General features: G+C 45.7%; 1 protein-coding gene and 1 pseudogene across 1 annotated transcript in view; both read left to right on the forward strand.

Moving 5' to 3' along the window:
* LOC147701270 (IgGFc-binding protein-like) overlaps window positions 1-23,718 on the forward strand; it is a 1,577,064-nt gene that overhangs the window by 467,553 nt on the left and 1,085,793 nt on the right. The gene's annotated exons all lie outside the window — the stretch shown is intronic.
* LOC147701271 (5.8S ribosomal RNA) lies at window positions 11,052-11,207 on the forward strand (annotated as a pseudogene).

A 23,718-nucleotide genomic window follows, 5' to 3' on the forward strand; every position in this document is an offset into this window, starting at 1 on the left:
AAAATGCCAAGAGAATTGAATTTCATTAAAGACACAGAGACTAACATTATGCATTATTCATTTAATCCACTCCACGCAGCACTTGAAAGTATATAACATCATAAAACAAAAGCAATCTAGAATATAACATTCACACAGTTTGAGTAGTCCATGCACTGAACAATCTTTGTCTTTAAAATGCTAAAGACATGCTAAACGTGTTAAACGACGACTGAGTAACCAGCAATGGTGTAACTCCTTACAGCAACTGTGTAACTTCTTACAGGAACTGTGCCATTGAGTATTATTGGAAAAGATTAGGAATTGTTAATGTCTCAATCTTAACGAAGCTTTCAGTAACAACTTTCAAATGCAAAGATAATCACTTACACATGCAAATAGATATATCAATTACTAAATACTTTGTTTACCAAGTAATGTTTTTCTTCTTTTTTTATAGAATCAATAAAAGAGATCCCACCATATTGGGATGGGAGGGTGAGATAATGTTTGCCTCCGTCTTTTTAATGATATTCAGATTTTCTTGGCATTTTATTTGGAGAATTGCTATTTCATTACAAGACTGGAGGCTACTAGTATGCATGTTGGTAGCCCTCTAATACCACATCATACATGTATTCAACTGCCATTAGACCAATCTTTTCTCGGACTATCTTCCAGACTTCCACCTCTTCAGAATGTTTGAGTAACCAAAGAGAATGAGCGTGAACCTTTTGCAAATTAAGACCTGTCTGCTGCATGGAACATTTCACCCATCTTGCGATAGAAACTGTGGTAACTGCTTCAAATGTTTAGAAATGAAATCAGTAATGAAATCAAAAATTGGTCACACCATCAGCTTGAAACTCACTCATTTGAGAATCATATTCTCTCATGCAATACACTACATACAATGTCTTGCACAAATCAACTCTTGGGTAAAGTTATCCTGAAGGGGAAGTACATTTTCTGGTTGCCATAACTTCAACACATAGGATTGGGGAGCTTCCAGCCTTACTTTGTTGACCCCCTGTCCTAAGGATTTTTGATAAAGGGGTGATTTTGAGGCCAGATCCTTCCTTTTTACCTAAAGTCAATTCTTCTTTTCACAAGCCACAGGAGGTGCTTATCCTTCCTTTTTCTTTCTCCTTCCTCTCAGGAAGAACATTCTCTTCACATGCAGGATGTTGAAAGGGCTCTTTCCATTTATCTTAATAGGTCACATCCTTATAAGAAATAAGACCATTTCTTTGAAACTTTTGGACAAGCAGGAAGAGAGAGGAAGGCAACAAAGATGACTTTAAGTAAATGGTTGAAGGCTACAATTTAACAGGCTGGTCAAGATTTCTCTTAGAATGTCTCAGTGCAGGGTAGATCTGCCAGCGGCATGAAGATTTCTTGGACTGAGTTCCAGGGGCTCTATATCCAGGAGATTTGTAGGGCTTCTACTTGGATCTCAAACTCTACCTTTGTCAGATATTATTGACTGAATAATGTGGTGGGGGGATGATGCAAATTTTGATGTGGTTTGTTTTCAAATTAGTGTGCAGTAAATGATTGAGGCTGCATACTATGGGCTCAATTACGGGTTTGGCAGTCCACAGACCGTCAGACTTGGGGAGGTGCTGCGGCAAGCGTGCATGCACCCCAGTTACTGCATGGCATGGACTTTTCAGTCCATGTTGTGCAGGAACTGTCTTTGGCGTTCCTATTACGATGCCTATTTTTTGAGGCACTGCCATAAGAATGCCCAAAAAAACCCGCCACACAGGAGGAAACTCCTAATCTGGCAGGTAGCCCAACCATGTCTTTGGTGGTGCAGCGGCAGGGTAGACCTGGCGCCCACCGCCAAAGTCATAATCAGGCCCCAAGGGTACAGGTGTTTTTATGGATGGAAGGCCATGTGAATTGGTATAGCTGAAGTTGCAATGACTTGGACGAGGGCCTTAGAGGTGATATCCTGATTACTTACCTTAGTCTTCATTACTCTTATACTATTAGTAATCACCACAGTTATTACACAAATAACCCACTCTCCCTCTTTGCCTTTGATAATGCTTTGAAATAACTGGGGGATTTTGGGTAAGCTACCCTTATATAGAACCCAGGAGGGTGGGCAGGAATTACTTGGAGATCTCCTGTGCTGTTTTTAAGTCTCTGAGGTGAAACCACCACTAGTTGTAATGACAGGGTAGGACTAGGAGTAATGAAGATTATCAGTAAGTTATCAGAACATTTTCATACATTACGAGCTGTTGCTGCAGCCAATGGGACGGACATATCTGCTCTCAGCATCACATGTTTATGAAAAGATCCTTGGGCAAGCCCTTAGTGTTATGTAGTTCTAAAGAGACCACTCCACACCAAGATGTATAGGTCTCAGAACTACAAGAAGAAGTGGGCAGAACTCTTCGCATGATTCTTTGAGTTCTGTGAGTGGGCGGAATCGGCATGGCACACTGATTTCTGGTACTGGGGGCTTGTTCCACACTGCAAAATCAGCTTGAACGGCCCCACAAGGCGTGCCAGAGAGTGCTGTTTCTTTACTGTCCCTCAAGTGGATTTTCTACTCGAGCGGCAACTTTCCACCACAAACGTGACTGCCCACGTTGAAAAAGTCTAACTGGGTGTCATCTAGCACCTGAAAATGACAAAATGGGATGCCAATTGTTTATTTGTGTTCACCAAGTTGTTGTACATGCAGCAGTTGGTGCAGTTTTTCTGAAACTCTGCATTACAAGCGTAATGTGAGAGGGCAAAACTCTGCAAACTCAGCTGGTGGAGCTGAATTTTTTACCCACCCATAAATAACTGCAGCCCCCATTATCTAGCGGTGCCCTGAGTAACAGTGACACCAATTTTGGTGCTCTTTGTCAGCATGAATTAGTTTGTTTAGAGGCCCAATTTGCTGGTATATATCAGCCTAGTAACAGCCATCTTCCCCTTCTCCAGCTAACAAAGCAGGTGGCTTGCAACTGGTCCAAATGAGGTTTCATAATGTAAAAGAATACGTTTCCCACTGATTAGTTTAGCTTGCATTTAATTTTCATTTACGATGTATGTGTTATATTGTAAATGAACAAAAAAGTGACCTGACCTGCTGGTTGAAAAGGGCTGTTTTAGAAAATAAAACAGTCTAAGACCTTTATCTTATTCGAAAGGTCTGATGCAATTTCATTACTTTATACAGAACAACCATTCTGATAATAACACATTGTGTAACTATGTCTTGTGAAAAGATATGATGTTTCACCGATTACAAAATACATAAACATAAAACAAACATTGTTGACATCAGACAAACTAATAACTACATTATAACCAGTCAAAAACAATTTAAAACATAACAGCCAATTGTGTCCATAAATTCATCATTTTTTGACAATTAACTACAAAGGCTGTAAACCTACTGAGAATACATTTAAACGTCTAGCTGGCATGGAAACATTTGAAACAACATGCTCAACATACACATGTGTTACTCAAAGACCCCAGTAAGGGTTAAACGCCGACGCGTTTCAAGTCCCTATCTCAATTTGAGGACTCTCTTCAGGACTTGTGACTGGAATATTGTGACTGGGAAATCTAAATGAAATAAGTACTTGAAGTATTTCAGTGCCATGCATAATTTTAGAGAGTGAAAGTACCTGAGTTTTGTGTGCAAGTTTTCCTTCCAGCCGAGAATATTTCTAAGGATGAAATTAGACATGATGAGGAAGTGCTTTTATGAGCTGTTTGGTACTAAAAAAATCATTTTGTGATAAGCATCAGAGGATGTAGGACTTACATTTTATTGCTTTCAAGGAGAGGGTGGCAGTTATAAGTGCTTTTTTACTGGGGGCCTCGTTATTTCAATAATTGCCCCATTCTGAAAAATAAGGTGTACGATGACTATTAAACAACATAATACTCCTTTGCTTAAGAGAGAGTCCGTTCCGTACGTGCTTAATCTGAACGTACTTACTTGTTACAGAGTTGGAATTTTTCAACTGTGTGATTGTGGCAATTTGCTTTGCTTAAACCAAGTTGCTGTTTGTCGTATGCAAAAAGGATTCTCAGACACGCTGCAGACAGAGACAGAGGCTTCATTAGTGAGAAAATAAAGCTGGTTTTATTTTTCTGTTGAGAGCGCTCGTAAGATATGGTGAATAGCCGCTTCAGTGTTACAATTCACTTGTTCGTCCCTCACGAAATGTTTCAACGTTTGAAGTTGAAAACCAGATATCCAGGTATATTAATGACCAGGCTCAGATGTCAGTTGCGTTCTGGGATATGTAGTCCCTTTGACAATTACGGCCAGGATGAGATGCTGTGTACATTTGGCGGCGTGTTCAGAATCTGCCAATTTCAGAGAGTTCAATTAAGTCCCTAGCCTAGAGGATCCTGTTGAATATAGATATTAAATAGGCTTCCTTCCATGACAGTGTCGTTTCAATATCGCCACCTCTGGTATTCTGCCTAATAACACTTAGAAATGTCCATTTGAAATCGCTTTCAGTAGGATTCATTTCGATTAAGTGGCTGACCATGGGAGCAGTGGCTACTTTTGCCTTTATTCTGGTTCTATGTTGCTCCAATCTTTGTCTGACTTCCTGGGTGGATTCAAGCTGAGCATGCTGTGCTCAGCTTGAATCGTAACACTGAAGCGGCTATTCACCAGGTATAAATATCTTACAAGCACGCACAACAGAATGACAAAACCAACTTTATTTTCTCACTAATGAAGCCTCTGTCTCTATCTGCAGCGCATCTGAGAATACTCTTCGCATTCGACAAACAGCAACTTGGTTTAAGCAGAGCAAATGCCACAATATCGGACTCATTCACACAGTTGAAAAAATTCCAACTCTGTAACAAGTAAGCGCGTTCCGGTTGAGTAAGTAAAGAAGAGACTCTCTCTTAAGCAAAGGAGTATTACGATGTTTAAAAGTCACCGTACACCAGCTAGGGACTTGAAACGTGTCGGCGTTTAACCCCTACTGGGTTCTTTAAGTGACATATGTCTATGATGTGCATGTTTTTTCAAATGTTTCCATGCCACCTAGATGTTTTAATGTATTCCCAGTAGGTCTACAGCCTTTGTAGTTAATTATCAAAAAAATATGAATTTATGGATACAATTGGCTGTTATGTTTTGAATTGTTTTTTACTGGTTATAATGTAGTAATTAGGTTGTCTAATGTCAACAATGTTTGTTTTATGTTTCAAAAATGTAATATGCTATTGGTGAAACATAGTATCTTTTGACAAGGCATGGTTATACAATGTGTTATTATCTTAATGGTTGTTCTGTATAAAGTAATTAAATTGCATCAGATCATTCGAATAAGATAAAGGTCTTAGACCGTTTTATTTTTTAAAACAGCTCTAATCAAACAGCAGGCCAGGTCACTCTTTTGTTCATTGTTAGCAGGTCCTTCCTGACTGCAGTGGACCAAGCCCCCCTTTTCAGACAGTCTGTGTTATGTTATAAGCAGCTATCTGAAGGTGAAAGACTAGTTACAGAATATTTTCTTCTTTTTAATCACATGTTTGACCCCGATCCCACACTCACTGACCCCAACCGATTTGTACTCGGGATTAGAGTTTCCACACTTTTTAGGCACTTTAGCCACTGGATTTAATTATTCCTTTTGTTTATTTAGCAATTGTATTTGCCGGTTTCTATCTGTCACAAATTGACAACAATCAAATACAAAGCAATAGTTTGTTTCACAGAGGTGTGCTCCTCTGAAGGATGCCTTACGCCAAATTAAATAATTTAATCGGAGAAGGATGCAGGCAGAGTGTAGTTGCTGGTCTAAGTCTTCCTAACAGAACTTCTTTGTCACTCAACTTTTCTGATACTTTATAGAACACTAAAATGAATGACTTGCTGAACAGATTGCTTGCCTGTCATGTGAGCACATTTCTCATTACATCCATCAGCACGGTGACACTGCGGTGAACTCGCTGTAAAGTACTGCATGTTTTAACTGGGAGAGGTAGGTAAATATCATTGTAATAGCACAATGGAAAGTTAATAATAGGCTGAACCATGCTGGTTCATAGGCCTATGGAACAGAAGTACCCACTCATCAAATTCGGATGGCAGAACATATATTACTAGGAATGTTACTCGGAGTTCAAGACGCATTTCTAATCTAGCAGAACATCAATATTTATAGGTCTGTCCAAACACTTGTCACTCTTCCTTATGTAATTAATAGAAAAAGAGATTTAAGTAGCATTACTGAAAGAAGGACTTTAGCTTCACCCACGTGGTTGTTGCCTTGAGTACAGCGTGTGATTGGACAGAAGCTTTTTACTTCAGCTGAAAAAAGAGTGTTTGTATTTCATTTTTTGCCTTTTGCCAAAGTGTCTCAATACAGCAAGACTGGGTTAGTTACAGTGACAAACCGATGTTCTGTTTATTATGAAATTAATGACAAGACCAGTAGGTTTGACAAATATTGTGAAGAGCATGTGTTAATGCCACTATGCCTTTAAGGGTGAATGGTTATGACAGTATGTTACATTTAAATTCACAGATTACTGGTGTAGGAAAAGGTTTTGGTATTGCTTATCACTGATAAACCCAGAAGGTAGAAAATGTGCATTTGTTAAATCCTTTTTTGGAGGGTTGTATATTGTTTTGCCAAATGTTTGTCATTTTATTAATGTACAACTGTTGTCTTATGCTTAGTACAATTGTTGCCTCATGTTTAGTACATTAGGTGTTAGTTAGCTATAGTAACATTCCAACGATCAGTTTGGTTCATTGGGAAACATCAGCCTGAATGAGGCTCTCACTAACATAGGTCTGATCTGTTTATTATGAAACATCATGACTAGGGATGTGTGAAATTACTCCTGAACAACATTTATCATGCTAAGTGGTGAAATATGTCATGAATAAAAATAAAGAAGCGAGACACATAATTCTTGGGCATGATTCAGTATTCACCATTCCAAGCTGCTCTAGATGCCCCGATGACAGCTCATTTGAAGCTTGAGGTGCAGCCAGGCTTTAGGAGGTTGGATATATTTCCTCCAACATTACCCTCTGTCACCCAGGTTGCATGTACTAGTAGGGAGATGGAATGCGTAATCTGCTTTTCGTCTGGTAGGCCTTCCCAGACAATGTAAATTTTCCAGGCACCCTGTAGAAGCAATCAAAAGTCGGTCTCTGCTTCTGGCGCGTGGAAAGCTCTGATTGAGCCACAGGTCAGACGTCAAACAGCCCCCTGCCTCCAGTTCCCTTCTGCGCCTGATCCCACCCAGTCAGGACATTCAAGTTGAGAAGAGTAGGGGTCACAAGGGAAACTCCCAGCGTTTCACAGCAGAGATGTGGTGCTGCTCAAAGCTCTTCTGTGCATAAACCCCAAATGCCACATGCAGTTGTAGCTTCGAGTGGTGGAAGAGATCTACTTGATGGCAGAGCTGCCTGCCTCCAGTACCATGGGAGTGCTCACCTGCCAGATGGTGTGGGGTGGGGCTCCCAGGCCGACCAACAGGTAACTTCCATTTTTTTGAATCAAGGTAAACTCCCAGAAGGGAAACCTTTCAGGGTGCTGAAACATCCTGTGGTGGAGATGGGTGGTGCCACCTTACTCCTGCCTCTCCTGTGCTCCTGGTAGGTGAACACTCTGAAGGCCTGCTCGCTGGCCAGGTCCGTCCCCTCCTGCCGCACAGCTCCACCTGTGTGCCAGCGCCTCACCCCCCTCGCTGCCGCTCTGAGCGTGAGTTCGATCCTGCTGTGCCCCCTGATGGCTGCTGTCTGTCTTCTGTGGCCCTGTAGCTGAGTTCATTGTTGCCACTGTTTTGTGCTCTTTTGTGCATTTTCTCCTGTTTTGTACTTCGTTTTGCCTTTCTTGCCCTTGCGTCCTGCTAGTCTCCCCCTTGCCCCCCTTTTTTCTCTTCTGTACCTTCTGCCGATCCCGCCGCTGCTCCCCTGCGGCCCACCCCCCGCCGTCCGTTCGCCGCCCCGCTCCCACCTCCCTGCTGCTGCTCTTCCTCCCTCCCCGCCTCAAATGGCGGCCACTGCGTGGCCGCGCGCAGCAGGCACGCCGCTGGTGCACCGGAGGTGACCAGAGGCAAGCTCGTCTGCGCCCGTTCACGCCTGGACTGCGCCCAGCGCAAGAACCCCTGGACCCTGCGACCGCCATGACGCCAGACTCCAGTACGACGCCAGCACTCTCCACTCACTCAACGCCAGGCGACACCACACCTGGATCCAGCCACCCTGAAACGCACCCAGGGACCCTTCTCCTGCCGCAACTGCAGATTCACCTGCAACAGAGCCACCAAACCACCAAAGACTGGACTTGTTCACCTCCTCTGCATACTCTTGAACACACGCTCCGCACACAAACACGCCGTCGAGCTCTGGGACCTGCTCCACACCTCTGCCCCAGACAGCGCCTTCCTGACCGAGACCTGGTTGAACGACTCCTCTGCACCCGGCATCGCCATAGCCGTCCCGGACGGCTACAAAATCTCCAGCAGACACCGCACCAACTGAATAGGAGGAGGAATATCCATCGTCCACAAGTCCTCCCTTAAGGTCTCCACACACTCAGAGGACACCCTCAGCACCGCTAAACACCTGCACTTCTGGATCCACGCCAACCCCAACACCACCTACAGAGGAGCCCTCATCTACAGACCCCCCGGACCAGGGCCACAGTTCAGCGACTCCATTGCTGACCTTGTCAGCACCCACGGACTCACTTCCACGGACTACATCCTCCTCGGAGACCTGAACTTCTACCCCAAGAACAACAATGACGACAACTCCGCCACCCTGATCATCAACCTCGGCCTCAGACAACTGGTCACCGCACCCACCCACGCCGCCGGCCAAACGCTCGACCCCATCTTCTCCACAAGCACCCACGTCTCCTTCGACCACACCACTGAACTCTATTGGACCGATCACCGCTGCATCCATTTAACCTACAAGAAGCCCACCACACACCATCATACCCAACAACTGCCCCGCCGCTGCTGGAGCAAAGTCACCAAAGACCAGCTGGCCAGCCCCCTTGTCCAGAACCTGCCCACCGACCCAGACAACGCCGCCCGCAACTTCAAACAATGATTCGAGTGCGCCAACACCCTCGCCCCTCTCAAGAAACCATCCAACAGCCGCACCAGCAAGAAAGCCGCCTGGTTCACCGAAATGCTCCAGACCTCCAAACAAACATGCCAGAAACTGGAGAAGAAATTGCTCCACGAACTAACATCGGACAGCTACGCAGCCCACAAGGACGGCACCCGCAGACATCACCACCTCATCAGATCAGCAAAGAGATCGTCCTTCAAAGACCGCCTGGACAACAACGCACACGACAGCAAAGAACTCTTCAACATCGTCAAGGATTTCTCCAACCCCAGCACCAACGCCAACGACATCCCGCCCTCACAAGAACTGTGCGACTCACTGGCCACCTTCTTCCACCGCAAGATAGCTGACATCCATGACAGTTTCAACACCACCCGCATCAACCGCCTGACTTCCTGGACCAATGTAAAGGATGACGAAACACGCAAGATATTCAAGAAAGCAGACGCAGCCATTGCACCCCAACTTAGGAAAGTAATCAACATCTCCCTCGCGACAGCCACATTTCCGGAAAATTGGAAGCATCGCCCTTCTCAAGAAGCCCAAGGCGGACCCCAAGGACCTTAAGAACTTTCAGCCTATCTCCCTGCTCTCGTTCCCGGCGAAGGTCGTTAGAAAGTCGTCAACACGCAACTGACCCGCTACCTCGGGGACATAATCATCCCAGCCCTATCCCAGTCTGGGTTCCGAAGAAACCACAGCACCAAGACAGCCCTCATCGCCGCCACAGACGACATCAGGATTTAACTAGACAACGGCGAGACATCAGCCCTCATCCGCCTAGACCTGTCAGCCGCTTTCAACATGGTCTGCCACCGCACACTAAAGACACGCCTCCAAGATACCGGAATCCAAGTGAAGGCCCTAGACTGGACCACATTGTTCCTCTTTGGGAGTACCAAGAGCGTCCACCTCCCCCCTTCCACTCTGAAGCCACCATCATCATCTGCAGCATACCCCAGGGCTCTTCCCTCAGCCCGACGCTGTTCAACGTCTACAGGGGCGCCTTGCCCACGTCGCGCGCCAACACGAGCGCAACATAATCTCCTACGCCGACAAACCCATCTGATCCTCTCCCTCACCAAGGACCCGGACACCGCCAAAACTAACCTCCCTGAAGGAATGAAGGCCGTAGCAGAATGGATGAGGAGCAACCGACTGAAGCTGATTTTGGACAAGATGGAGGTCCTCATCCTCTGATCCACCCCCTCAGACTGGGACGACTCCTGGTGGCCAACCACGATAGGAACAGCACCGACACCCACTGACCACGCACGCAACCTGGGATTCATCTTCGACTTCTGCATGTCAAAGCAGGGCAACTCCGTCTCCTCCTCCTGCTACAACACCCTCCGCATGCTCTGCAGGATCTACAAGTGGATCCCCACCGAAACAAGAAGAACTGTGGCCCAGGCCCTCGTCAGCAGCAGGCTGGACTGAGGCAACGCACTCTACGTATCTCTAGGTATCCCGGCCAAACACCTGCGATGACTGCAACGCATCCAAAACGCCTCCGCTCGACTGCTCCTCAACGTCCTACGCTGCAGCCACATCACCCCCCACCGAGAGACCTGCATTGGCTCCCCGTAAAAAAGAGAATCACCTTCACGCTACTCACCCACGCACACAAAGCCCTCCACAACACCAGACCAGCCTACCTCAACGGCCGACTCACCTTCTACACCCTCACCCGCCTGCTCCGGTCCACCGGCCTCTCCCTCGCCGCTGTCCCCCGCATCCAACGAACAACCACAGGTGGCAGATCCTTCTCCTTCCTCCCCATCAAAACCTGAAACAACCTCCCCACCCACCTACGGCAGACCCAGGACCTGCTCACCTTCAGAAGACTCCTCAAGACCTGGCTCTTCAAGCAGTAGCAACACCCCCTCCCCTCAGCGCCTTGAGACCCTCATGGGTAAGTAGTGCGCTTTATAAATACAATGATTGATTGATTGAAAATGCCTAGGACCTTTGGTGATGAATCACTTGGCTCACACATAGGTGAGGAATGCAGCGAGATGCAAGAATTGATGAGAACTGTAGGAGACATTTCTACTTGACTCTTTGAATGAAGTTGGTGGCTCCCTGGGCTCCTCCTGGGACTGTATCTGTAGGAGGGTTGTTTGATTTTCAATCACCTTGGGGCTCTCCCAAGATGTGGATCGAGCTGTCACAGTGGTCTCTGCTCCTTTCATCTCCCCAAAGTAGGACCCTGATCACCCTTCCCAGGACCCGACCCAAAAAGGAAGAGTGCTGCCAGCCTGCCTGCCGGACCTTCGGCGGAGATGCCCTGCTTTCACAGATTCCTGTCCTAGAAAAGGACGTGCTGCTATGGCGCCTACAGGAAAATACCTCTTTTTGTATGGTCACCCCCCAAGTTTTTCCACTGCTGCTAGCGGGTTTTTCAACTCGGAGATTGTACTGGGCCTGCTTACCAGACCTCAGTGCCAGTGCTCTGACCCTAAAGTGTATGTCAAATTGGCTGTACCCAATTGGAAATGGCTAACTTATAATTAAGTCCCTAGTTAATGATACCCTGGCGCACAGGACATGTACGTTTGAGGGGCACCCCAGGGCTTGTAGCACATGTTGTGCCACCCTGGAGGTCACCCTAGTAAAATGAGTGCCCCAGTCTCCCACTGCAGACTTCGATAGCAGTCCCACACTGCTATCCCAACTTTGTCATTAAAATCACTGGCAAAGCCACCACTTCCTCAGTACATGTGTGTAAGTCGCCCCTGTGGTAGGCCTGTTGAGTCTTAAAGGCAGGGTGTGATATATGATATGAGACACAGACAGGACATGTACTGTACATGCCCTGACAGTAAATCCTACAAAACTACTGTTATTACTGTAGAAGGACTTTGTTGCCAAATTGTCGAGTACAGGGTTACGCTGACCCTTCAGTCGTGCTAGCTCGTAAATGGTGCAACCAAAGTGGGCACCCCAAGTTATCAAGCAACTTTATACATTAAGCCCAACTTGTGTCTAAAGTTGAAATTAATTTAACATGTTTCAGTGTGAAGCTTTAGCAAAGCTGCCACTTTGTTACCTTTAGAACTCCTAAGTCTTCGAGGGCACATTTTGAGCCTTTTCCACGAGACAGCATTCTGCCCTCCTGAAAAGAAATGTTACTGACTCTCATGAATGAGAACATTTTGGTTTGTAAACCTGGAATCAGTCACCTCCCTCCTGCAGGGCGCCACTGGGTGTTTACCCCAAAATGGCAGTCTTCAAAAGTGAAGCAGGCTTTGAGGGGCAGATGTGTAACATTAGGAAGGAGGGCTGCCACATTGTTGTGGTAGATGGGCTGACACAGGAAGCAGAGAGAGGAAACCAGTTTTTCAAGCTTTTCTGTCTAGTTTTGGTGACAAACACATTACAACCTCCATGTATCACCCAAGAAGCAATGGTTTGGTCGAGTGCTGCAACAAAATAATTAAAGAGATCATACTATTGTCCGTTACGAGTGGTATGAACTAAATGCAAGAAGCAAAGAATTTGATCTAGGCTCTTCATACTACAGCCAGTGCAGAAACCTAGGTTTCTCCCTTTGTGTTGCTCAAAGGAGATTACATGGGTCACAATCGAATAGATTGGGCATGGAAAAAACTGATTGGATCCGCTTTTGTTTTTAATGGGGGGAAGGAGAGGCAAAGAGAATGCTCCAAGCGAGTATGCCCTTCTGAAAGCAAGGTACTTGATGTTGTTGAAGAAGATTATGCACAAGTCTAAAGTCCATTTAAGGGAGAGAAGAGGATTACATGATTTTCGCCACTGAAGAGGGTGGTTCAGGTCAGTAGGTATTCAGCAACATTGGAGGATACAAGGTAAGTTATCTGTGGTTCGCAGAGAGTGTGAGCCTGGAGCTTTGAAGCAGAAGCAAGAGATGAGCCTGGATGTTGTCTTAAGAAGATCAAGCAGGAGTCCCAACCTACCTTCCAAGCTTCAGGATTAATATTTATGCTAAGGAAAGACGCATTGCATGAATTAGTGTGCACATGTCTTGAAGCCATGATAAGGAGTTAATTTCCTTGTTTTCTTATCCCTTTGTAATATATAGTTTTATAAAAGAAATATCATATGAAGTAGTGAACATAAATTGCAGTAGCTTAGTTCAAATATATAAGTAATTTGTTTGTGTCCTTTATCAGCATGCTACGTATTGTATAGTTATAATATGCATAGTTATTATTATTATTGTGTGAGGGAAAGAAGTGTTGGGATCTGTTTCTTGTTGGGTTGGTGGAAAGTAGAACGTGCAGTGAATATTGTGAATGAGATAGGAATGTTTACACTAAATAGGGAAAGACAGTTTATGTGGGCCTTCATCCCTGTCAGTCCGCACTACAAGATGCTCCTGAATAAATACTTCACTCAAAGTATTACCTGCATCTAGCATCTTTTTAAAACTGTTTTCCCCAGGGATGGGTAGCCCTGACCTAGTAACACCCTGGGGTGGGCTAAGGAGTTCTGAACAACAAGAAAGGTGTTTTGCCATCTTGGCAATTGACAGAATGTTTCATCATGAGATAGTCAAATGCCACACTCCACAGGAAGAGGTCACCAGGTGGGAGGCAACCACATCCTGCCTTGAGGGCCCTTTACGACCAGAAAAGAGGGTACTCCTGGCTCTCAGACATCAATATCGACTGACTTAGAAGAAGGACCGAAGGAGGACTGCTCTGCTGCACAGAGGGCCCATCACAGAGAGGATGCACTAATGAGGACTTTACCTGCTTTACCTCGTGGTTAGCAAAGAGGGGGACTGTGCCTGTTGTGTTCTGCTCAAGGAGAAGCTGTCTCCAGAGCCAAGTCAAGCCAAGAGACTCCAGCTGACTGTGCTCATGTTTGCTGCACAGAGACATAACCCCTGGAGAAGCCTGTTGGGGCAAGTCGGTAGCTCAAAGTCCTTCAACCACTACCACCGCCACCATGCAGCACCAAGTTGCACCTGAGTTTGCTGAACCTGGTAGTGCTGTTGGAGAATTGCTTGCTCCCTCAGAAGGAAAGTTAATGACGTAGGATGGATTGACCTGTGTCCGTGAAAACGGCAACTGGTTGTCCAGTCATACGTGGACTTCAGCCAGACAGAAGAGGACTTCGTGGGATGTCCACCATGTAATCAGGACCCCTCACGATCTTCGTACACTGAGGAATCCCTGCAGGAAGACCCTCATCGACCGCGTTTCATCTTCAGCATTCTTAGAGCATATTTTGCATCCTTCATCATTTGCATCAGGACCACTCAAAAGAAATCCATTGCAATGTTGATACAGTGCCTGGAACTCCTGAAGGTGCATAAGAGCTCCTTAGGGACATTCACATGACAAACATTTTGTATTAATATCCTTGGAAAATTTGACAGTGGTATTGGGGGTATGATATAGTTTACAATACATAAATAGTAATGTTTGAGTAGTAGCCACGGTCCTAGAAATCTTATGGATTCTATCCCATATTTTGTTCCAGCAAGATATAGGCCAGATACATCCCAAATCTGTTTCCCAGTGAAGTTCCAACCTAGTTTTATCTCTAGCCATATTTTGGAGAGCAAAGACAATGTGTAAATGGGAGTTGCTTCAGGAGTAGAAGTCAAAATAGTGGAAAGAGAGGTTGGCAAAGTAGAGGGAGATAGAGAAACTGGCAAAGAGCAAAGGACCTCCAAGAAGAAGATACTTAGTTAACAAGCACTTGCAATGCAATAGGTCTCGCCTTTGCGAAAGATTAAGCTATAGGCATTGAAAATGACAATGCCTTTTATTTATCTGTTTTGATGATGAACACATAAATAAAAGCCATTGTCATTTACAATGCCAATAGATCAAACTCTTGGTATTATATGAAGTTTTTTTTCCAGCTTCCAGCCAAAGGAAAAACCTGATATCGTACCCGATTTTGAACACCTTGGGCTGGGTGGAAGAAGTGACTTTGCTCCCTTAAACCCAAAAACTTCAAAAAGTCACCCCTGGAGTCTAGAAATGGGTCATAGGCACTCCTGCAATGTCATCTGAGGTACACTATGGGGTCCTTGGGTCCAGAACTAGAAATGTGATGTGACTCTGGGCTCTATGGCCTATAATTAGCACCTTGGGCTGGGTGGAAGTGACTTTGCCCCCTTAAATCTAAAAACTTCAAAAAGTCGTCCCTGGAGGCCAGAAATGGGTCTTAGACACCCCTGGTATGTGTAATAAAAGAGAAGTTTAAGGCTTGGCAAGGGGGTTTTTAATACCAAGTTTACATGGCAGTAAAACTGCACACACAGGCTCTTCAGTGGCAGGCCTGAGACATGTTTGAAGGGCTGCTTGTCTGGGTGGCACCAACAATGCTGCAGAACAACTAGCAGCATTTAATTTACATGCCCTGGGTATATGGTATACCACTGTAATAAGGCATTTATAAGTAAATTAAATATGCTGGTTGTGTATACACCATTGTTACCATGTTTGCGGGAGAAAAAAATGCACTTTAGCACTGATCAGCAGTGGTGAAGTGCTCTGAGTCCTAAGGTCAACAAAAAGAATAAGCAAAAGGAGGAGGTAAATAAGCAAAAGGTTTGGGGGACGACCACCCTAAGGGTGTCAGGTCTAATAGTATAATATAGGATTCTGTGTTTCTGAGTATTAAAGTAAATTGGATCCCTTTTGGAAACCCCTGGTTTAGCCGGGCACAAGAAGGAGAGCGAGAGTAGTTTTTCAAACACAGGAATTTTATCGCCTGCTTTTCTGTGACTGCAAGGTAAAGAAATCCTTAATGCTTCACAAAGTATACAACACAATACAGAAACGTTTGTTTTCTAATCTATTAAAAGCGTTATTGCAGATGGATGATAAGGGTGTAGAGTGCACTCAAATTGCATTATCTTCCACAAAAATATAAGAAGCACTCAGAGATACAGTTGCAATAGGAATCGGCCTTGTGTGGGAAGCTCACAAAAATGGGATATGGAGTTTTTTTTGTGGAAGAGAGATGCTTACCAATGTAAACAGGCCTGCTGTGCGCGATACTTGTAAGATGCTCTCAGAAGATAGGTATAGTGAGATATGCAGAATGAGATGTGTGGCAAAGATCAGATATGAGGTGTTAGTGATGAACACCAGAAACATAGTGTTTGTGTGTGAAGCTTACAACTGAACAGAGTGGGTGGAAATTCACAAATGAGTAGTGCATTGAATCCACTAAAGCATAAAAACGTTGTTATATGGGAGTCTCACAAAAACTATAAAATTCTCAAAACAAGCCAATATACCTCATGCTAGGATTATTCATGCCAAAATATTTAGCATTTAATTGAAACAATAATTGAAGTCATGGAGGCCTTGCTCAAGACTATGAAGATTTATTTACGAGTGGCATTTGGAGAGTTGCATATTAACACTGAAGTAATCTTTGGGGAATAGGTTTTGCTGGCAATAAAAAAAAGTCAGATGGACAGGATGAATTGAATATGGGGGCTGATGCTTCAGAAGATGAGCCAGAGGTGTCCAACACCAAAGACTCAACTTCTGAGCATATCCAGGTGGAGTCTGAAGTTCCCTTACTGGAGAACTCTTATCCCGAGGGAATAGCTCTAGTGACAGAGGGATGCCCTTGAGGTAGGGCCCCCTTTATTCATCCTGGGAGGGTTCAAAATGTCCATGTCCTCCGCAGTCACCTCAACCTCCTCTGCCACTTCAATAGGGACCTCCATTTCTAGCAATTGCGTGGCTCCTTCAGAAAGGGAATGCCACCGGCTCAAACTTGAGAGCCAAGCTTAGAATCAAGAACAAACAGTTTGCCCTAGGTAAGGAAACCCTAGAAGTACAGATGGCTAGGAAGAATTTGGGATTAGATTCTCATGGTGGCAACACTAATGAACCTAGAGTTAGGGAACACTCATTTAACTCTAGGAACTTGAGCAGGATAGTCCCTCCTTACCAGAAGACTGATGACATGCATACATTGATTACAGCTTTAGAGAGGGTCTGTATAGTTCAGAAGGTTCCTCAGGACCAGAGGGCAGCTATCCTGTGGCTCTCCTTTGTTAACAAAGGAAGAGGTAAACTCTTGAATGTGAAGGAAGAAGATGCAGACAATTACAAAGTCTTAAAGAGTGCCCTCATAGATGGGTTCGGGTTAACTACCGAGCAATACATGGTTAAGTTTAGGGACGCACAGAAGGCACTCACCCCAGACTGGGTAGATGTTGTAGATAGTGCTGCTAAGGCTCTGGAAGGCTGGCTTCCTGAAAGTAATATGCATGATTATGAGGAACTGTACAATTTACTTGTGAGGAAGCACATCCTTAACAACTGTCAAATCAGAAACTGTACCAGTACATGGTGGATTCGGATCTGACCTCTCCCCAAGAACTGGAAAAGAAGGCAGACAAATGAGTCTGCACCAGGGTGAAACAAAAGTCTCATTATGCTGGTGACCAAAAGAAGCAAGATTCTTCCAAGGCCCAAGAGAAAAGTGGGGAGAAATCTAAAGAAAAGAAAGGCTCTTCTGGAGGTCCTTAAAAATCTTCCTCGGGGTGTAGTTCCCACTCTTGTTCCTCCTCTAACAAGAAACATTGGTGCTATTTGTGTAAGAAAAAAGGCCAAGGGGCAAAGGATGCCAATTGTTCTAAGTCTAGCACCAATACTGCTACTACTACTCCTAAACCACCTAGTTCCCCTAGCAATAGCACTGGTAGTAGTAGTAGTGCCCCCAAGAATGTAGATGGGTTAACCTTGGGTACTGAAGTAGGTTCTGGCCTAGTCAGAACATTGTAAGTCCACTAACTTAGGCAAATACAGACAACAGCCTCTCGTCAATGGTCATGAAGCTGTGGCATACAGTGTCAATATGGTGACAGAGAAACGTGTATCTTCTGAGAAGATTCTACTTGGTCAGATTTATCAAGTGACCAATGCTAACAATACCAGGACAGATCATTCCATGGCAGTTGTCAATCTCAGCTGAGGAGGCCTACCTGTCGACTGTCTACTGGGCAATCATTTTGAAACTTCAGGATGGTCTGAAGTGGAGTTCAGGACTTATGCAGAAATAATGGGTATATCAGCCAGTGTTTCTGCTATCACAAGGGCTGAGGCCAAGGAGTTAGGCACTGGTGGAGCTCTGGATCCTGAAGAAATGGGCCAGCCAGCTCCTAAGAGAAGCAACAAGAAGGATACAGATGTATCCTCCTCTCAGACTCCCAATGAGAATCAGCCTCCGGAGGGAGATTATCTCAGTACCCGTGAAGGAACTGTCCCAGGGGAGCTTGGGCCTGACAAGCTCTGATAATCTAGCATTTAGCTGTCAGAAGGCATTGATAAGCTGAAGCAAGTCATGTGCTCTGCTCCAACTCTGCAAAGTCCTGACTACTCCTAACCATTCGTTGTCCATACATATGTTTCTGACATAGGGATTGGTACAGTATTATCGCAGCTTAATGCAGAGGCCAGGATCAACCTGTATGTTTTGTAAGCAGAAAGTAGACCCCCGGGGAGAAGTGTTAGCAGCTTCTGAGAGGGAGGCCTTGCTGTGGCCTAGACCTTAAAGACGTTGAGGCCATACCTGTTTGGCACTCACTTCATTGCTCAGACAGACCATGAGACCCTCTTATGGCTTAAACAGATAAAGGGTGAAAATCTCAGACTTTTGAGGTGCTCCATTTCCCTACAGGGGATGGTCTTTTCAGTGGAACATAGACCTGTGAGCAATCGCACCAATGAAGATGGACTATGATATTTCCACTTAGAAAAATGTCCAAGGTTAGCCATGTCCTGGTGTTTGGGGGGTGGGGGTTGTAGAAAAGTAGGATCTGCTTTCATGGTTACCCCCACTTTTTGCATGGTGTCAGTGTGTCTTGACTGTAGTCTGCTGGGATCCTGATAGTCAGGACCCCAGCAACTGTGCTCTCCCCCATAAATTGGCTCTGTAAGCACTTTGGTACATTCACAATTGGCTACTACTATACCCTTATAAGTCACTAGTAAATGGTACTAAGGTAGCCAGAGCATAGGTAAAGAGGCTCCAATGGGCTGTGGCATGTATTTTGCCACCCATGGGAGTCCACATAAACTTGATAAAGGCTTTCCATTGCAGCCTGTCTGATATGGTGCTTGCACCTCTCACAACAGATATAAATTTCCTTACATCTGAAGTCACTGCGCTTAAAACTGTAAGTCACCCCTATGGCACACAGGGTGCTTGGTTACAAATGTGAGGGTACCCCTGCAAGAGCAGGATACGCTTAAAAACCTGAAGTCATTTCTTCAGGCTTTGTAAGAACGGTCAACCATTTTAAGCTATATAGTTGACATCCGTTATTACAAGATGTCTAACTATATAATAGCTGCACTGGACCTGGTCATGTTTTGTATCAAACATGTTGGAATCATTCCCCAACACCGATTTCGATCCTAGAAGAATTATCCCAAGTACTGGGGGGCTCCTTAGGGGACACCCTGTACTCCAAGTAACAGCCTTTCAGGGTGCGCCAGCAACCTAGTGCTTCTGCCGACCACATACACAATTCTGCTTTCTTGCTGCTGAGCTGAGTTTGAGCAGGGGGAGGTAGAACAATAGGTTCATGTCACAGGGAGTGTGACCACCTCCTAGACAGGACTTAGTGTAAATTGCTGGGATGGGGGCGCTTGCTTTGAAGGGAAAATTTGGTGCCTATCTTGCATACTTCTGTTTGAGACAGTTCAGGAAACCCTTGTTTCCACTCTAGCGTGAAACTGGACAGAGAACAGGGGAGTATCCTCCTCTCTGTCTAGCCCCTCCACTGTGAGGGACACCCAAATTTGTTCCAACCCATCCCTATGGTACTTAAGGGCTCCCCCATGGGTAACTCGTCAGATTCTTCGTCGAATTGGACTCGCCTCTGAAACCAAAACACTCTTCGACCAATTGGACCCTTGGATTTTATCAGACTTCAAGTGGACCCAAAAGCATCAAGGAAGACTCCAATTGCTCGCTGTTCTTCAAGTCTTCTGCATCGTCTGTGTCTGTATTGCATCCATGTTCTCCAGAGGCCTGTCGGCATCAAGAACAATCAATCAATTAATCAATCATATCATTTATAAACCGCACTACTTACCCATGAGGGACTCAAGGCGCTGGGGGTGGGGGGTACTGCTACTGCTCGAAGAGCCAGGTTATGAGGAGCCTTCTGAAGGTTAGCAGGTCTTGGGTCTGCTGTAGGTGGGTGGAGAGAATGTTCCAGGTCTTGGCGGCAAGGTGGGAGAATGATCTTCCTCCGGAGGTCGTTCTTCCGATGTGGGCGACTGTGGCGAGGGCGAGATTGGCGGAGCGGAGCTGGCGGGATGGGGTGTAGAAGCTGTCATTTGTTGAGGTACGCTGGTCCGGTGTTGTGGAGTGCCTTGTGAGCGTGGGTGAGGAGCTTGAAGGCTATCCTCTTGTTGACGGGGAGCCAGTGAAGGTCTCTCAGGTGGGGTGTGATGTGGCTCCGGTGAGGGATGTCGAGGTTCAGGCGTGCCGAGGCATTTTGGATGCGTTGGAGCCGTTTCAGGAGATTGGCCGAGGCTCCTGCATAGAGGGCGTTTCCGTAGTCCAGCCTACTGCTGACGAGGGCCTGGGTGACTGTTCTTCTCATCTCAGTGGGGATTAGCCATGGGCGAATTTTGCGGATCTCGCGTTCGCGAATTTTGCGGATTTGCGGATTCGCAATCCGCAAAATCCGCGAATTCCCGCGAATTTGCGGATTTTTTTTTTTTGTGTTCGCCCGTGTTTCTGCCAGTTCGCGAGGGTTTTTACAATTTCGCAATTTGCGAACTTACCTGTCGGGTCGCAAGTTTTGCGAACTTGTTGTTTCTACGTGTCCAGCCTGTTTAGGACACTCTTCTTCATCACTGCCACTCTCTGTCACCACTGCCACTCTCTGACTACTCATGCCACCCTCTGGCCCACCCATGCCACCCTCTGTTTCATCACCACACCCTCTGGTTGTCCAGTGTACATTATTTTCGGCAAAGCAAAGCACACCTTCCCTGCCTCAAGTGACCTGAATTAATTTGGGGCTGATTAATGTGTCACAGAATATTTTTTTAGCTGGCACCTGCTTCCTTAGTGCGCCCTGATTAGTGATCTTTTGCACTTGCTAAGTGCTTTCATTGTTGCAAAATTAGTTACAACACCTGCCCTGCCCCAACTGACAATAATGAATTAGGGGCTGATTAATGGATTTTAACTTCCAGCCTGGCTCCTGCTTGTCTCCCTTAGCTGTAATTCAGGACCTTTGTGGCATATGTGTAACTATTCTGAGGTTCAGAGCAGGGTCACATAATAGTTTCAACTGGCAACTGAACTCTGGAGGGGCCCCTCAGGAAGCACTACAGGAAATGGCTACTAATGATGAGCCTGAACTTTTGAACCTGGTAAGTAGTTACTTTTAGTTTTGCTAAAATCGTATTTCTGCAATTTTGCACTTATTCGCGGGGCGCGAACTCACGCGAACTCACGCGAACAGTGCGAGCAAAATCCGCTGCTCGCGGATTTGCGGATTTTGCGGGAGATTCGCGAATCTCGCGGATTGCGAATTTCCCGAAAATCCGCAAAATCCGCGAGCGGAACGGATTTTCCGCCCACACCTAGTGGGGATCCACTTGTAGATCTTGCGGAGCATGCAGTGGGTGTTGTAGCAGGAGGAAGAGACGGCGTTGACCTGTTTAGTCATGGAAAGGGTGGAGTCAAGGAACACTCCCTTCCTCTCACCCTTTCCACATAAGGCTCTGTTGAAGATTCCTTCCAGTGACTCCACACTCCCATGATTAGATTGTCTAGGGTGGGAAGCAGTCTGTTATTTATATTCACAAGCACTCCCTAATCTGAGCATCAAATCCATGGGCCATTTTTGTTCTTTTTACATGCGCCATTTGTCGTAAATTGAAAGGGGCCCTTAGATCAACAATATTGCCAACTTTAAACCCTACATGTACAAATGCTTGTTGCTGCACAGAGCATGTTTGGGCCCATCTGCCAACTTGCAAATAAAATGAATTTGCAGAAGGTGCGGGCCTGAAAATTATTTGCAAGTAGCACAGGCCTTCTTTGGTTCCAGCTTGTATTCACTTCATATTGGAGGGGTGCTGCAGTCTTCCCGTGCCGCCTGTAAGCCGACCTGATATTCTTGCTAGAAGAAGGGAGAGGCAAAACACATCTGCGCATTTACCTTCATTTAACAAGTCAACAAAGTTGTCCTTCTAAATTGACAGAGCTCCTTCTTTCATTCCTGTATAGAGTAAAGATGTTTATTGTACAAGAGAGGGCAGCCATACATTTGGCAGTTTTTACCAGTAGTGTAAATCACCAATTGTAGCAGCCAGCAACTAAAAATACAAATATTTGCAATCCAATAGGACGCAAGACCTATTGCAGTGCATCACGGACAATTGGGATGGAGCACGGACAAAGAGGGGGGAGCACGGACAACAGGAGTGCGGGCGGGGGTGAGGGGAGCGAGAAGACACGGACATAGTAGTGCTCACGGTCTAAATAACACGTACTGTACTGTCTAAAACTCGAAGTAAAGGGGCCAGTAGCCATGGGAGGGTACAAATGATGACATGGCCATAATAAGGTGGGACTAACAAGCCGCATAACCAATCAGACAGCAGCATTAACAAAAGACCATGACACAAGCCAATAAAAAATATGAGCGGATAGTGGGCGGAGCTTCCACTCCATACTCCATTACTTCATGCCTCGCAAAATGAGCAGCACATGCAGTGTGCCACTATAGGCTCGACCTAAAAAGGAGTGGTGACAGGTTAAACAATTGTTGAAAGTGTGAAAAGCAAAGAGAGTGTCAGTAAGAAAAGACGCTATTTAGCATTTGCAATGTGGTGCAAGGGTGCCTGCATTGGCGTTTGGCTGCTAAGTTTAGCGGCAGACCCGAGGGAAATGCAGGGCTGCACCATATTCTTGTAAATATTGAAAGATGGTCCAGCCCTGTGTTTCGGAAGTGGCGGAGCATGGCATTAAGCCAAGGAGGCTACCACTTCATTGTAAGTATGCCTGTAGGGTTTCATTTACAAGTTTTTGATGGTCATTTTGCTGCGCTGCCCTGTGTCATAAGGAAAAGGCAGGAATGTGTCATATTTATTATATAAGAAGTATTCCTTCCCTTTCCCACAGTGCTGGCACCAATGCCCTTTTCCATGGTCCGCTCCATGCTTCCAAACAAAATTGCTGCTAACCCCTATGGCATGCGCTAGCCCTATGGCATTACAAAGAGATCAGTTGTACGGGACACATTAACACTCATACCCTAGGTGACAAAAGGGGAACGAACAAACACCACACTCAGAAATACCTCAAGCAGTTCATCAGCGGCCCTTGGTTTGTGTGGGAACATGGCAGTCAGCTAGGAGCCGTTCAGGAGTCGAGAGTCCCAGATAGCCTCCACTGCTGGGATGCGATAGGCATCTGTACCTTTTTTTTAATGTTGACTGCTGCCACTGTCGAGGTGCGGTCCGCCCTCCTGGAGACCGCCGGTGACCGCAAACTGCTGAGGCTGCAGAAAGTCCACTGTTGAACGCCAGTGAGCGCGAAGACTGCCGGGTACCACTGCTGTTTCATTGAGAGTTTGTCTCGGTCGGGGGGCGGATCTGCGCTTCCGCAGAGCTGCTCGGAGCCGC

The sequence above is a fragment of the Lissotriton vulgaris genome, chromosome 7 (assembly GCF_964263255.1).
Source record: "Lissotriton vulgaris chromosome 7, aLisVul1.2, whole genome shotgun sequence".
NCBI classification, from domain to species: domain Eukaryota; kingdom Metazoa; phylum Chordata; class Amphibia; order Caudata; family Salamandridae; genus Lissotriton; species Lissotriton vulgaris.